At 41.8% G+C, this 16,042-nt stretch overlaps 1 protein-coding gene and 1 long non-coding RNA gene across 4 annotated transcripts in view; both read left to right on the forward strand.

Annotated features, from left to right (window-relative positions):
• Positions 1-16,042, forward strand: part of CACNA2D2 (calcium voltage-gated channel auxiliary subunit alpha2delta 2) — an 861,961-nt gene that overhangs the window by 511,124 nt on the left and 334,795 nt on the right. The gene's annotated exons all lie outside the window — the stretch shown is intronic.
• Positions 11,685-13,701, forward strand: LOC143831128 (uncharacterized). The gene is made up of 2 exons (XR_013228737.1): positions 11,685-11,977; positions 13,462-13,701. It is a non-coding gene; the product is annotated as an uncharacterized LOC143831128 (long non-coding RNA).

Genomic DNA, 16,042 nt, shown 5'->3' on the forward strand with positions numbered 1-16,042 from the left:
CGTCTAGCTGAGCTAAGGGGGAAAGTAATTTTGCTGCTCTCCTGTGGCTCTGAAGTTCCTCAGTTGTTCCTCCTGCCAGCTGTCATGCAAGACTTCAGTGGATGAAGAATGGGAATAAAAATGAACCAAAGCAATATCAGTGGATTTGGGGAGGTTAGCCATGCACTCCTATGCAGAACTACTCCAGTCTAAAGCCATTGACTTCATTGGGCTTAGACTGGAGTAACTGCATACAATAGCAATGTTTGTTCGCTTTTTAAGTCTTACCCTATATAGTACTTTCTAGCTGTTTGAAACAGAGGATTCCCCATTTGGAGTTTTGTTAATTTTAAATACTCATTCTCTGTATTTTATTTACTTTTTAAAATGTATATTCCTGCGGCTCTGGCACTATTAGCCAGGTTGTTTTTATTCATACCTCTAACTGTCATGGCTGCCTAAGGGGTGCATTCTGTGCCTACTAATTCTGTAGCTCCAAAGTGCTGTGAGAGGAGGGAAGGTTAAGAGAGGCCAGACTCTCAGTAACACTCCCCATTCCTCTTAAGTATGCCTGGACAGCTGGTACATTGGCTGTTTTTTATCTGGAGTGAGTACAGCAGTGTTGTTCTCCAGATTCCAGCCATTCATTTACCACTTCCTTTAGATGAGAAACAGGTGCAAAATGTACCTATAAAAATTATGGAAGGTGGCATTTTTGGTTTCTAATTTTCCTTTATGTGCCTCTTGCAAATGAGGAAGCACTGCAGAGCTGAAGGGCTATCCAGTCTCTATTTGGTAGGGTGTTTTGTAGCCAGCAGCTGCATATCAGAGACATCTGTGCCTAAGGCTTTTCTTTGCTTCTTATTACAGTAAGATGCTGAGATCGCTATGTGGCACAAGTGCCAGTGCTATATATAGCCATGCCTTCCACATTCTCTGGGATATTTTATGAAATACAGTCATCCCCCTTAGGAGTGCACCTACATGTTGCCTTGCATCTTCATGTAAATCCTTTGTAGGGTTCTCCCTGTATCTGACTGGCGTAATTTTTTACATACATGGATCCTGGAACAATCTATGTGCTTGTCCATTCAGCCTGTCCTGCTTGTGAGTTACAAGCAGAAAGCCAGCCATTCAGCAAGCTGTTCTAATGCATCCAAACAAATTCAAGGCTGCATCTGACAGTGCAGGTGCAAACAGGGAATCGACAGCAAGTGATACCATGTTATGTATAAGTGGGTCAGTGTAATTACCTGAGCCGCTGAGGCCCCTGGGGGATGCTGCCTCTTCTGCGCTAAAATGAGACTATTTAGTTCTTGGACTAGAGGAAATCAGCCACAAACTGCAATGACTACAGTGATAATACAGTGGTGTAGGACCTAGGACTGTGCTTAAGATCAACTTTACTAGGGAACACGAAAAGGATCTGATCAAGACCTCTCCTTGCATATAACCTAAAGAGTTCAAACAAAGCACTCTTTGTCTAAATCTTAGCTTTTCTTCTGGAAAGTACATTTCTAGCCTATTGTTGATGGTGTAATAAAATCTCTAAATATTTCCCTATGGTTGAGCATGAAACTATTCTATGAGGACATGCCAAAAAGTAAGAAACAGTGATTTTGTATATTTGTAGAGCTAAATGAACTACTTAAAACCTCATACTATTTATATATTTATAAGTGTATACCTCTAGCCAACAAAATAAGTTAATAAATATTTAAATCCTCAAAAGGCCTCTTTAAAAATTCTGCTTTGCAGAGTTTCCTAAAAGCCATAAGAGTAGGGGGTGTAACAAAATCAGAAAGCCAAATAAAAGATGTATAGAAATGACCTCAGTTTAATTCCTGTATTTAAATATCTTATTCTGTAAGTGGTTGAGAGAGAACCCGGGTCAGTTGCTGTTTTAATTTGTTGGGGTTGATGGCCACAAGCACAGAAAGTTTTAAAAGGGGGTAGACAGATGAATAGAGGACAGCTCTATTAGTGACTTCTAGCTATGGTGACTAAAGGAAACCTCCACATTGAGAAGCACTAAACTTCTGAATGCTATTATAGTCAGTGGGGCAAGAGATGCCTTACAGTGATGGAAAGCAGTGTAGGCATATCTGTAGCTAGGAAGAAGGGGTGTGTGTGTTCTTTGCCAGATACAGAGCCAATTTGGTGTAGTGGAGGCCTCTAATCTGGAGAACTGGGTTTGATTCCCCACTTCTCCACATACAGCCAGTTGGGGGACCTTGGGCCAGTCACATTTCTCTCTCCCAGAGCTTTCTCAGCTTCATCCACCTCACAGTATGTCTGTTGTGGGAAGAGAAAGAGATTGTAAACCACTATGCTATATTTGGATAGCAAAAAGCAGAATACAAAAAAAAAAAACAACCCAGCTCTTCTACTTCTTATTTTTAAACTTGTAAGTGACAACATGGCTAATTCTTTGATATGTTAATACCACTTGATCTAGGTTTAAGCACTCAGATTGCCTGACGATCCCAGAGCACATGTGGAGTAGGGGCTGAAAAGGGGAGCTGTTCCATTGTTTGGAGGCTCTTTGTTTGGAAACTGTTGGAGCATGTTTTTTACCATGAAAGATGGCAGAAGAAAACGATGCTTAAAAGGTTGCAGATGCAGCAGAAATAGGGGCATCCTGCAATGAGCAAAGGTCAGATATACTATGGATTGTAAGTACTTGATATAAATTGTCTTTGTGTTTGTTTTTCTTTGTGAACCCAGATTCTTTGTGGACCTTTGCAATACCCTGAGTTTGTGGCTTGCAGAAATGAAGTTTGTTTAACTTGGGAGAGTCTGCACAAGTACTTATCCAATTGTCTAGCTCCTTGGCATGCCACTGAGCAACACTCCTGTGAAGTTGACTTCAGGTGATCCAATGAGAGAGGGGGGGGCTGTTTTGTGCCCAAAGTGATGGCAGCAATCATAAAGGCAGGCAAAACAACAACTAGTCATATCCCGCAACATGATAGAGGCCATGAAACAGTGCCAGGAGGAAACATCAGAGGAAGGTGTTGACTTTTTTGCCTTATCGTTCGCTTTCCAGAGGAACTGGTTGGCCACTGTATAAGACAGGATGCTGGACTGTATGGCTTGTCTTGTTATGCTTGTTTGTTTATTTAAATATTTATATCCCTCCTTTCCTTTTGGTTCAGGATGGCTTACCGTAATAATTAAAACATCCCAAGTTAAACCCAAAGGTAAAATAACAAGCCCCAAATCCCTCCCCCTTTAAAAGATGCATTATAGCCTTATATTGATGTCTCTAGCCTTTGTAAATTATACCAGTAAGAATCTCAGCCCCCACAATTTCCAGTAGACAGAGGGCTCATTAGTAAGCCAAGAGGGAGTCATTAAAATGATAATTGCATTTGAACCATTAACATGCTCTGCCTCTTTGGTCACTCACCCTAATAGGAAAGGTAGAAATGTTTTGTTAAATAGGGAAGGTACTCACATTCTGTAAAAATCAGCTTTCCTCAGTTGTCTTAGATTCTGCCTTTCTCTGAATTAGATTCTGCCTTTCTCTGAATGCCAAACTGTTTTGCTGAAAGCGGGTTGCCTATCATTATCATTGTTGTTTTTGGTAGGTTCATTTGATCATCCCAAATCTTTTGCCCAAGCTATTTGTCCTATTTAAAGAAATGCTTGTGGCTGCAGAGAGAGCTATTTCCCCATTTATGTGCACTTGGCAGGATTATATAAATTGCCTTTAGAAGTTGACTTCTTTATAAGCCATTTTCTGCTTCATAAAGTGTTTATTACTGTTGTTTCTCTTCAGCTCTTTTCCACTGCCTTCTTCATTTTCTACCATCTTCCTAATTCTTCTCCCTTTTCAATCTCTTTTGTCCCAGATTGTACCCATGAAAAAATATACTGTGTCTTAACAACTTTAAAAAAAGGTATCCCAATGAACAGTGTGTGCCCTCCTTTTTACATTCCAAGAGAAGAAATGTATTGTAAGAACTCCATGGTAACACGCATGCATACAAGAATGGTTTATGGTGCATATACATTTTTCTAGAAAATCTGAAATATTGTATCTGCTGAATTGTGTCTTGCCAGTTAGAAAAAGATGGATCTTCCCCAGAGTATTCCCTCTATTAGAAAATAGACACTATGGCAATATTCACAGTTGGTTGCTTTGCACACCTTGTAGAAATGATCAAGAAATGATTGTAAAATCCCACTGGAGTAATATCTGAAAATATAGGTGGAAAGTGGGCTACTGGACTTTCTTGTTCAGTTTCATGGACCATATCTGTCATATAATATGAATTTTAAAAAAGAAGATGGAAGGAATTAGGTTTACTGTATTGCAGTAATCTGAAAATTATCCAAATGATACACCTAATATTGGGTGAGAATATCTTTATTCAGAAGAAGCCCAAATATCTGTAGTCCTTATATCATACCATAGAAAGTTGTGAGTCTGAACTCATATGAATTTGTATATTTTGAAAATTATATTACTCAAATGTGAAAGGGCTGGTTTATAACAGCTCTAGATAAACCTATAAAAAGAAATATAAGAAACTCACCTAATAGACTGGATGGTCATGGGGATTATATAATCATAGAGTTGGAAGAGGCCATACGGGCTATCTATTTCAATCCCCTGCTCAATAAAGGATAAACTTAAAGCATTCATGATAGGTATATGTCCAGCCAATTTTGAAAGACCACCAGAGAAAGGGAGCTTAGGTACCCCATTCTGCTGAACAATTCTTTGAAAAAATTTTTCCTGATATCTGACTAGTACTGTTCCACATGTAGTTTAAACCCATAACTGTGAGTTCTATCCACTGCTCCCAACAGGAACTGTTCCCTGCCCTCCTCCAAGTGACAATCTTTCAAATACTTAAAGCAATCATGTCCGCTCTCAAACTCCCCTTCTCCAGGCTGAACATTCCCAAGTCCTCCTAGGACTTGATCTCCAGGCCACAGCTCAAGGCCAGGTGTACCCCTCAGGGACCAGAGACAACCAACAGATTCAAACTCACAGAACAAGGAGCTCTGTGGGGACCATAAGGATACAAGTGGTTCCTCAGATAAGCAAGGCCCAGGCTGTATATGGCCTTGAAGGTAATAACCAAAGCATTAAGCCTGCTCCAGAGGCTAACCGGTAACCAATGCAGCTGCCTCAGCACAAGCTGGATATGGGTTCTCCAGGGTGGCCTCATGAGGACCCTAGCATCTACAGTTTTCCATCTTCAGATTCCCCCATATAGCTCAGTAGGAAGAGGTAAAATGCCCTTGGCCACACTGTGTTCCTCAGTTTCAGAGCTAGATCAACAATTTTTTTCTTTTTTATTATTATAATTTTTTATTTTTATTATATATAAAGCATTTACAGAAAAATGAAAAGTAATTATTGATACATGTGAGAATATAGTCTGATATTATCTTAAGAAGTATATAGTCAGTTCCCATCGCATATTAACCCTAACCTAAAAGTTACTGCAGTCTTTCTTAAGAAAGTCCAGGTAATTGCTCCACTGTCTGTCATATTCTTCAGGTGGTTTCAAAAATGGAATTGTGCTCTTTTCCATAATGTATCTGCTGGTAAGTCTTGAAAAATTTGTGCTCCTTGATCCACCAATTTTAGAAGTGTCTCCCGATGCTTTTTGAGGATTGCTTCTTACAGCCTTGCTGTCAAAGCTTACAAAGATGTCTCTTGGTTGTTTCTTGCGTGTGGCTGCCTTTGAATAAACTCTGTATACTTTGTCTATTCAGATCTCTTCCTCCTCTAAATAATATTCCAGGCTTTCGGTGATTTCCTTCCTCAGGTCTGTTTTCCCAAATTCTTCCGAAACGCCTTTGATTTTTACGTTCCTAGCTTTGGATTCTACTTCCAGAACTTCGAATTTGTCTTCTGCCACTCTCTCCCGCTCCTGTTGATTAACTTCCAGATGTTGGATTCTCGTTTGGTGTGTTGCCAGCTGAGTTGTGTTTTCATCAACTGCTTTTTTAAAACCATCGATTCTGTCTGAGAGCTCTTTCTTAGTGTCTTGAATCTCCTTTTCAACCTTTTTGACTACTTCCAATATCTCTGAATTGCCCTTGCATAATAGGCGATACATCTGTGCATTGGTTAGGTTTTCTATTGCAGTATTCATCAACTCCACAGGATGCATACACCACCATATAATCACAGATCACAGACAGGGCGTCTCGCGAGAGTTCAGGAGATCAGGAGTTATCAGTGAGTCAATCTCCGTTTTCTGTCAACAACTCCCGCTGGGCTCTCCATCGTAAAATCTTAAGATCTTTCTTTTGTTTATTTTAACAAGTGTATTTATCTGGCTTGCCTCCCATCCAAAGAAAGAATTCCCTCGCAAATTGGTTAGGGGGGGAGAAGGGGGGGCTAGTGCCTGGCTTTAAAGAAAGAGAAAGCGAACAGAGAACTCACAGTCTTTATGTTGGTAATTCGCCAGACTGCCGCTCCTTGTGTTGATTATTCAAGCTGGGAAGAGATAGCCTGAGAAGAATGCAGGATTTTATGCGGCTGGTCGTTTCAAGATTAGCAAATTGTTTTCGACAGCGGCACTATTAAGGCCCCAAGCACAAGCAGTGGTAATCCAGAGAACTTAGTCTCCACAGATCTGTAGGATCCTCAGGATGCCATTCCTGGCTCCTGGGGCAACCAGCGAGCGAGATTGGTGCACCTCGCTCAGGTCTGCCAGGTGCTTCTGCTCCTGGCCCTCTGCTTGGTTCGGGAGCCTGTTACAGAACGGACTAGCACGGCGCCATCTTCCTGTCATCCTAGATCAACAATTTTCTGATCAGTAGGCAGCTATATGAAATAATCTCTTTGTAGTACTTGGCTGCTGAGGTCAAGGAGAGTGGTGGAGTTTGGTGGAGTTCAGCAGTCATACTTACTCTACTTACTATAAGGGGTGATTTCCCAATTGTTTAAAATTGTTTAAAATCATAAAATATCAGTTTATGATATCTGACTATCAGTTTTAAGGACACTACTATAGTGCCATCAACAAATGCAAGAATCTCATTGCCATTCCGCACCCAGAAAATATAGTGAGTCACTTACCTTTTGCAAACGCAATATTTTTGTCATTTCAAATAATGTCTGCATCCAGCTTCCCAGCAGAAAACCAGCAGCTACATTCTCCAATTTAAAGTGCTAACTGGGGAATCCTGAAAATGGAATTCTCCCAGGTTTGTAGCGAGAACAGCAGGACAGCAACCAGCAATCACTTGCAAAATGGCTGTGCATAGCCAAAGCAAACAAAGTAGTGATATCTCCATGTTAAGTGCCTGCCAACCCCCCACCTCCCTCTCCCTTTTCCCAGCAACATTTTTTTTTCTTTAGCAAAGTGCCTGGAGCAACGCATACTCGTTGCTCCAGCCAGGAAGTACAAAAAAAAATTCCCCCCAATAGTTAATGCATGCCTCTCAGATCCCCCCCCCAAAGGTGAAAAAATTACTTCTCCTATGCTTCAAGGCGGGGGGGGGGTTGCTATAATATAAGCACTATTCATCTATGAGTAGATGCATAGGTATAACAATGGAGAAGTTTCACTTTTTAAAAGATTGCTTTCCCTTTAAGACTGAAGAGAAAGGTGATTGGCTTGCTGCCATGACCAACAGGCAGGAAGAGACTCATAGGTATAGCAAGTCCCTCTCCTCCATTTTAATTAGCCATGCAGAGTGCCAGGAAGTAGGATAAGAAAGCCAGAAAGCAAGGAGGTAAGGAATGGTGGGTCGGGTCTGTGTGTGTGTGTGATTTTTTATAGCGTTAAGCCACTATGCTGGCTTAATGCTATTTTTTGTGAAGTGCAGAATTGCCCTCAGTTCTTTTCCAAAAAGGAGACCTGCACCCAGTGACACATACAATGCTGTGTCTGCATGCTGCCCTCACATTCTCAAGGAATCCTTGCAGCATGATAACAGAATACAGATTCAAGATCTTAGTTTGCTTCATGACTGTTAGTAGGAAGGTAAACCACCACATGCTTCCCATTAGCTCGCAGCCTACTGTAGGGGAGAAATTGGGCAATATTGTGTATACAGATCTGGACCTAGATTTCCATCCTTCAGTTAGATCTTCTAAGCTGTTATAGGAGCTTTCTCCTTCACCAATTTAAATGAGCATTTGGAAAATATTAATGAGTAGCAGAGGATAGCTTTCTTCTTTTTAAACTGTATGGTAGGCAACCTCCCCCAACAGCTTAGTGTGAGGGAGTGAAAATTAAGGTCAAAGGATGTACATGATGGAGCAGAGCAAGCTACTTCACTTCAGCTGCAAAGCCAGTGAAATCACAAGGGAGGAGAAAAATGGGGAATTTTTCATCTTCCATTATTCCATGTTGTATATCTTTTCCTATCCACTGCTTGAAAATCCAGGAAAGTTCTGATTAAACCGAAGGAACTAACCCCGTTATATACATTGCATTTAAATAGAGAAGTCCCATATCATTCTGTGTATCTATCATGACTTGGTTTTACAATAAATTGGTCCTTCAAGGATTGCACGCCCTTTCTAAGAGCAGACTACCTGCAGATAGGTATCCCTTTCCCCATAACAGATCACAACAGCTTTTCAACAGCACATGCAGAGTGGCTTGTAAATCATAATGAAAGTATTTATCAGCCTCGGAGGTAATGGGAATATGCTTGGGTTAAGTGCTTTCAGCCAGCATCCATCATTAGAACCATTGTGACTGATCAGCTAGAGGGTGTTTTTTTTGTTCTGGGACATCATATCCAAATATCTGCAATTACTCCTCTAGCTCCTTAGTCCTATACTTCTTTCCCACCCACAACCTACTAATCCATTAAGAGGGCTCTTGTTTCCACCTGGCAGATCCCAATCCATCCTTTACTATTAATTTATATTTTACCATTAATTCCTAAGAAGACCTCAGATTCACATTTGCTGAGGGAGATTTGTTTGCTGCTAGGTCTGTATTATATATTCATCTCCTGTTTAATCAATTATTTTTACTCCTAACTCCTCTACCACTTAATTCATCTTGTTAATTCTCTCATTTCCATAGCAGGTTTTCACTGAAGACACCCATTGCCTCCCTCCTATCATATCCAGCTGAACTTTCTCTAATGTGCAAAGACAAGAGAGTGTCCCATAGGCACACATGTGTTCTCTCTCTCTCTCTCTCTCTCTCACACACACACACAGAGAGAGAGAGAGAGAGAGAGAGAGAGAGAGAGAGAGAGAGTCAGCCACATTGTACTCTTTGTCAATTATCATCTTTCCCACCATCTGCACAGAAGCTTATCCCACAGATGCCATCTGTCCAACTGCAGTCCTTTTTCTCAGGTAGCTAAACCATTTCTCACATTAGGAAGCCTAAGGGGAAAGGAAGCTGAAAAGGAGTTCTGCCTAGAAATATCAGTGGTCATAGGAAAGAGACCACAGAACACTGCTGTACATGATAGAGCTGGCACACTTAGCACTCTCTTCTTCAATTACCCACCTCGTCAGGGAGACTAATTAGCAAACAGCGCTGCATTTGCATGATTTCAGAAGACAGATTTGATGTGCTCTAACAGCAGAGTTTTATTTTGGCTCTAAGTAAATGCTGACAACATTATTTTTGGGATGTTCCAACTTTGCACAACAGTGAGAAACTGTTAGCCAGACCAAGTTCTTCTTAACACTCCCAGTTAAAATTTCTTTAATGGAAACTGCCAAGGTGGACATGTTCAGGGATAAAATGAGTGGCACAGAGGCACAAGGAAAAGAATGGGATGAACAGGTATCCCTTCAGGTAGGCATAGTTTGTACATTTTATTCTTCGCTGAATGCTGCGAGTGCAGTGGCAGCTTCATGGTGTAGTGCTACCTACTCTTGTTTGATTGAGAATGAAGAGAAGGTGCCCTCATTTCCTGATGGCACATTTTACCATCCTGGAGAGTTTTAGAGGAGCAATTGGTTTCTTAATTCTTTGATACCTTAGTGCTTTTTAGATTGTGGCACAGGAGCCACTTTGAAAAGTGTGAGGAACCCAGACAGGAGGGTATTTTGTTGTCAGAGGCTGAGCAACAGTGGCCTTTTTACGCAGGTAGTTGACTCGCTCAGAAGTACCCCAGCCTTTACAGCAGGATAGCTCTCTAAGCCTCCTTTGCTGCTGTCGCCAGTTGTTGAGGCTGCCCTTTCTGTGGCTTAAAGGACTGCAGAAAGAAGCCCTTAAAACCTCAGTGCATGCAGGCCTTTGGATCCTACCATATATTGGGCCTCACAGAAAGTAGAGGCAACATTTACACAAATGCCTAATAGAATCATTGTTGTACACGACACGGCTTGAATAAAGGCTATTAGCTCAGTTTCTGTAACAAGCTTTAAAATATGCAGCTGCTTCCATGAGCTCCCGGCCACATTGACATCACTCCCACATACACACCACTGCAGGGCCCCTGCATTTACCTGAACACAAGAAGAGCATCCAGCATGCTGACATCACCTGGAAGTGACATCAGCACATTGGAGATGTGCTGCTCTGGCTTTTGGAGAAAGTCTGTAGTAATGACGCTAATTTAACATAGACTTTTGCCCCCAAACCAGAGCATCGGCCCCTGATTACCCTGGCTGACCCAGCTGGACACTCTTCCTGGTTTGTTGAATATAGGGGGAATGGAATGGCAGGCAAGGATTGCTGCAAAAGTGCTGATTTGGGGGGGGGGGATTTCTCCCCAGTTTGACTCATGCTACCTGTGCTTCAGACAGCTTGTGATTATTCACACCTCCAGCACAATTGCCATTTCTACATACCGAGTTAGTGTTGTTCTGGGTAATACATTGAGCTGTGCACCAAGTGTACATACCAAAGAAGGTCCAAATCCCCTTGCTTTCTAAAAAAATGGCTATTCAAACCATAACCATGTAATAATTATTATATATATATTACATAACTCTCTCTGCTTCTTGCAATTTAATCTTGAAAGTAAGAGCAGACATAGAAAATAGCTGAGAATAAGGAGTCTCTGTCCCCAAAGAAATCACACTATCCCAGGCTTTCTCAAACAGGGTTTCATGAAAACCTGGGGTTTCTTGACATCCCTGGAAGAGTTTCCTGAATAGGTGGGAGTTATTCTTTTTAATTGTTAACTATTTATCATGTGATATGACCATATATGGTCATGTTGATCTTCTCTCCCCCCCCCCCTCCCAAAATAGCCAGAGATGGGCCTGGAGGGGATGGTAAGGGTAGGGTTCCTGGGTGGGCATGTACACAGTGATACTTCCCAACCATATTCCATGCCACTTCATGGTTTTCTTAAAGTCTGGAGAATGTTTCAGGGGGTTCTCAATGGTAAAAATGTTGAGAAAAGCTGCATAATCCATTGCCACAGTACACCCTTCTCTGATTTGTTTCTGAATATTACTTGAACAATATTTCTTATCACAACTGCCAACCTAGGTCCCAGTCTCACTCTACTGTCAGGAAATGAAGAACCAGGTTTTTGGACCTGTTCCCATAACCCCTGGGGGATTTTTGGAGTGGGGGCTGACTGCAATCTCTACAACATTCTCATCACTATTTTAGGGAAACCCTTATATCTGGGTAGTAAACTGAACGTAGCTGGTGGTGGTATTGGTGATGCTAGGCTGGGATGCAGGTTCCAATGTGCCTTTTAAAGAATACTTGAACATCCAGAGTGTGATGCATAGGTCTATTTGGTCTCCTGCTATGGCATTTCTGTTGAGTGCCAGAGAATCATGTCAACTCAATGATGGCAGTGCTAGGTTTACTCTGGAAGTGATGTCATAGTGTTGCTCTGATGGCACATTGCAAGACCTCAGACCCACAGTTTCCCATAGTGATGGATAGAGCTAAGTCCACCCCCTTTTCCCCTTATCACCTCATTCTTTTTTCTCCCTGTTGATACAGTGGAGAAGTCATAAACAACCAATCAGAACCTTCAGAAGGAGAAGAGAGGATGATTTGTTGGAGAAAATAGAGTATTTAATTGACATTTTGATGATAGAGAATCAAGACTTTCTGACAAGCAAGTAAGAAGTAGCTCTGTCTAATAGTCTTCGGGAATAAGCAGACCATCTATGGTGGCCTGATGGAGACACTATTTTGTCAGTGCTCAAACTTAGTATTCCTGGACAAAGGAGATTTTAGGGTCTCATTAAGATAGATGTATCAGAAACCTTAGATTGTCTGTTTGACCGTCACATGGTAGACTGACAGCTTCTGGATGGTTGCTTCTCAGTCTGTAACTAACATTCTATAATGAAAGTGTCTCTCCAAGTCTCTCCCAAACTTTAGCTCTTAAAAAAAAATTATTTACTCCATTTCTAGACTGCTAGTCTCAGTAGTCTATCTCTGGGCAGCGTATAACGTTGTATAAAAACAGATAAAAAAATAAACAATTTAAAACAGTTAAAATAATTATGACAACAGTTCAGTAGAGAGTGTGCAGTTAGCCTTCCTGCGATTCCATTTCTGCTGTCTCTCTTGTCAAACGAAGGACTGAAGCTTCCTTGATCTGAATAGATGGTAGTGGGTGGAAGGGTGTTGGACTCTGAACTCTTCCCTGTTATTACATTATATAAAATGAAAAAAGTTATAAATGGGTTAAAATACCAAGATGGGGGTAGGCTATGACTGTTTCCACAGCAGATCAAAGGCACCAATTATTTACCTCATAGGTAGCTAGCACACAGTGAATGACATCTCACTAACAAGTCAATTAATATTTATATCTTTGGCTTTTGTGTTATTTAGATTTCTCTGGTAACAGAGCAGGGTGGTGTGGATGTTAACCATCTAATATTCACAAACTAACTTGCCACCAATTAGAGGACAGTCTTGTTTTTAGTGTGGGCCTTTCCCACTGAAAAAGAAAAGGCCTCAAGTTTGCATTGGCATGCACTCCTATAGTTAAAATGGAGAAATCACAAGACCAACTCCCGCCATGCCAAATGAATGTTACATACTCTAATGGGGGGAGAGGGTCCAGTCTAATTTTTGTCTGACACCATAGATACAGTAGCAAAAGTAATGGTTTCTAGTAATAAATAATTATGTTGATATTGTCTAATCTGAATATAAATATGGACACACTATTTAATAGAAATGTGGCCTGCATACTAGTTTATGTTTACACATGATGTCTATCATCCTGTTATTTCCAGAGCTGCATTAGCGAAGCCTGTCCTTTGTGTTCAAAACATGTTAAGTAGGGCAAACACAGCTCTGTACCCCATTTCATTTTTTATTCTCTGTTAATTATGGAACCCACTTATCGGCAGAGAACAGAAAGATTGTCTCTTTAACCTTCTACTTGCCCTTGTGGAAGGTTTACCTAAAAAGACAGAAAATAAAAACCAAATGCTCTAATTTGCAATCATCTTGCCATTTCAAACTCAGTTTTCATTACAGCACAAAAAGTGCATTGAAGCTGTGTTTATAACTCCTTTTTAGATAACAAATCACATTTTCTTTTGGCTGGCGAGTGTGTAGAATTGATATTTTTTTTCTTCAGTTTAATAGGTCTGCGTGTTCAGGAATGATCTTCATCAACTGAGACTCTTTATTGTGTTTGATATAATGTCAGCTTTCATTATGCTGTGAGGGCTCGCTGTGAATTTCTGTGTTAAAGCACCAACCTTGCTGTAGAACTATTCTGACTGAAAGTAAAACAACAAAATCATTCAAGGGGGAAAAAAATCCTGACATGCCTTTGGCATCCACTTTTAAAAGAAAATGTAATTCTTCAGAAAAACTTCCTTATTTTTTCTTTATGAAATGGAGGAAAAATACTTAGCAATATCACTGGAGTGATAATGTAGTCTGTAAATTGCCACAATATGTGACGCTGTCCTTGAGTCAATTACAGAAATGCTGTCACCATTTTAAGAATAACACATCCTCCATATATCTGTTGGAATATGCAAGATCTGTAGTGTGCATGATACAACAGCATATACGATGAATATCCTACAAACAGCATCAGTGTTGTGTAGTTAGCATATTTAGATTAGGAATTTCCTTGTATTTTTCAAACATTCTCCTCCTGATTGGACTTCCTGCTTCGTTGAGTACCCATGCTTCCTGATTACCTCCAGATGAAGGACAGCTAGACAGCTAGGAGTCTTTCTCACCATGGCTTATGCAACTCCTCAAGAAATGGTTTTTAAGAAAACTCCAGATGGGTTATGACCCTCAATGTCTTAGACTCTCCATTCCTAGGAGTGGTCCACCTGAAATGGTGGACAGAGAAGGAAAACTTATTGGAAGGGATCCTGCTAGGGGTGCCACTTCACAACTTGCAAGTCTTCACAGACACCTCTCTGAGTGGATTGTACAACATACATGGTACATTGTAACTGGGCTAAAGTCCTGGGACATTGGATTCTGGAGGAGTCTCATCTGCATATTAATCTACCAGAGCTCAGAGCAATCAAATATCCTCTCACTTCTTTTGCAGACATACTGTGGGCTATCTCCTAACAGCCACAGATGATGTCAGCAAATTTTAATGTCAACAAATAGGAGGGGCAGGCTGTCTCAGATTGTGCAGAGAAGTTTCTCACATATGGGAATGGGTCACTGGGTTGACATAAGATGCCAGGACAATGAAAAATATTTTTTGAGCACGGAATCAACCTCTCCACAGTGGTCCCATCATTACCTAGACCTAATCTTGTGGGGTTTCCACAATGTGGACCTTTTCTCATTAGCACAGACTATAAAGTGCTCCCTGTACTGTTCAAGAGCAGTGAGAGACAGCTAGACCTTTGGGGATGCATTCCAGTTCTGATGGTTTCAGGTGGTTTGGTATGCATTCCCTCCATTCCCACCTCTACACAAAGCAATGTCAAATATGAAGGTCAACAAGGCTACATGCGTTCTAATAGCCACATTCTGGCCTAAATGAGCTTGGTTCTCAACAGTCTAGACCATGGGTCCTCAAACTTTTAAAACAGGGGGGCCAGTTCATTGTCCCTCAGATCGTTGGAAGGCCGGACTATAGGTTTTTTGTTTTGTTTTTTAACTATGAACAAATTCCAACTCTATGCTCCAGAGGAGCTATGTGTCTACTATCCCAGTGCCAGCTAGTGACAAGACCTGCTCAACTTGTCTGTTCTGGCAAAATGTGAGCTCCTCTACCCCCCCCCCCCCCCATGCACTGGCTGCTACACTGTCAGGCAGTGAGCTAAATCTGGGAGATCTGCCTCCAGTGATTAGTCCTGTCATGGACTTGCCGACTGCTCTGAATGCTAAAAGCTGTTGCAGAGGAGTTGGTTCTTATATGCTGCTTTTCTCTACCAGAAGGAGTCTCAAAGCAGCTTCCATTCACCTTCCCTTTCCTCTCCCCACAACAAGCACCCTGAGAGGTAGGTGAGGCTGAGAGAGCTCTGATGGTACTGCAGAGGAACAGCTTGCTGTGCTATGGAAAGCAAAGGTGACCCAGCCGGCTGCATGTGTAGAAGAGCAGGGAGGGACCCCCAGCTTGCCATGTAGCTGTCAGGCCACCTGATCACCCCAAAATCCTGGGTCAAGAGAAGCCCTTGGAAATCATGCCTGCAAGAGCTCATGCAGCTGTCCTCCCAAAATGTTTATTCCTGCTCCCCATATTGAATGTCCTGGCTCTTGAGAACCTGGGGAGGGGGGAGTCCAGCTCCCCTGCATCCAACATTTGCCCCAAAGGATCCAGCCAAACAAAAAGGGAGGGGGTGCCCAGTGGCTGCTGGATCCCACTCTTAGCAGCTGTGCCAAACTTCCAATCCCTTTCCCTTGCAACTACGAAGCGGGGGAGCAGGAATCCAGCCCACCCCCACAGTCACCCCTAAGGAGCAGCCCCTCAATGTCCACAGAAGTGGGGGGGGGGGATTTTCAGGAGCCTAATTTTCATGGATCCAAGCTAGCTGCCCTCCCAACTGCTGCCCAAGAAGAGCCACCTCCCAACTCCTGCCTCTCCTGAGGTGTTCCGTGCTCCTGAGCCAGCACACATTGAGCTTGAAAGCCTGTTGTACGAATTGGGGTGGGGTGGCAAAAAAGCCATAAGCTGACTGGCTCAAAAGGCAATACTCTGCTCTTCCCCCAGAGAGGACCACCTCAGC

The sequence above is a fragment of the Paroedura picta genome, chromosome 3 (assembly GCF_049243985.1).
Source record: "Paroedura picta isolate Pp20150507F chromosome 3, Ppicta_v3.0, whole genome shotgun sequence".
Taxonomy (NCBI): Eukaryota; Metazoa; Chordata; class Lepidosauria; order Squamata; family Gekkonidae; genus Paroedura; species Paroedura picta.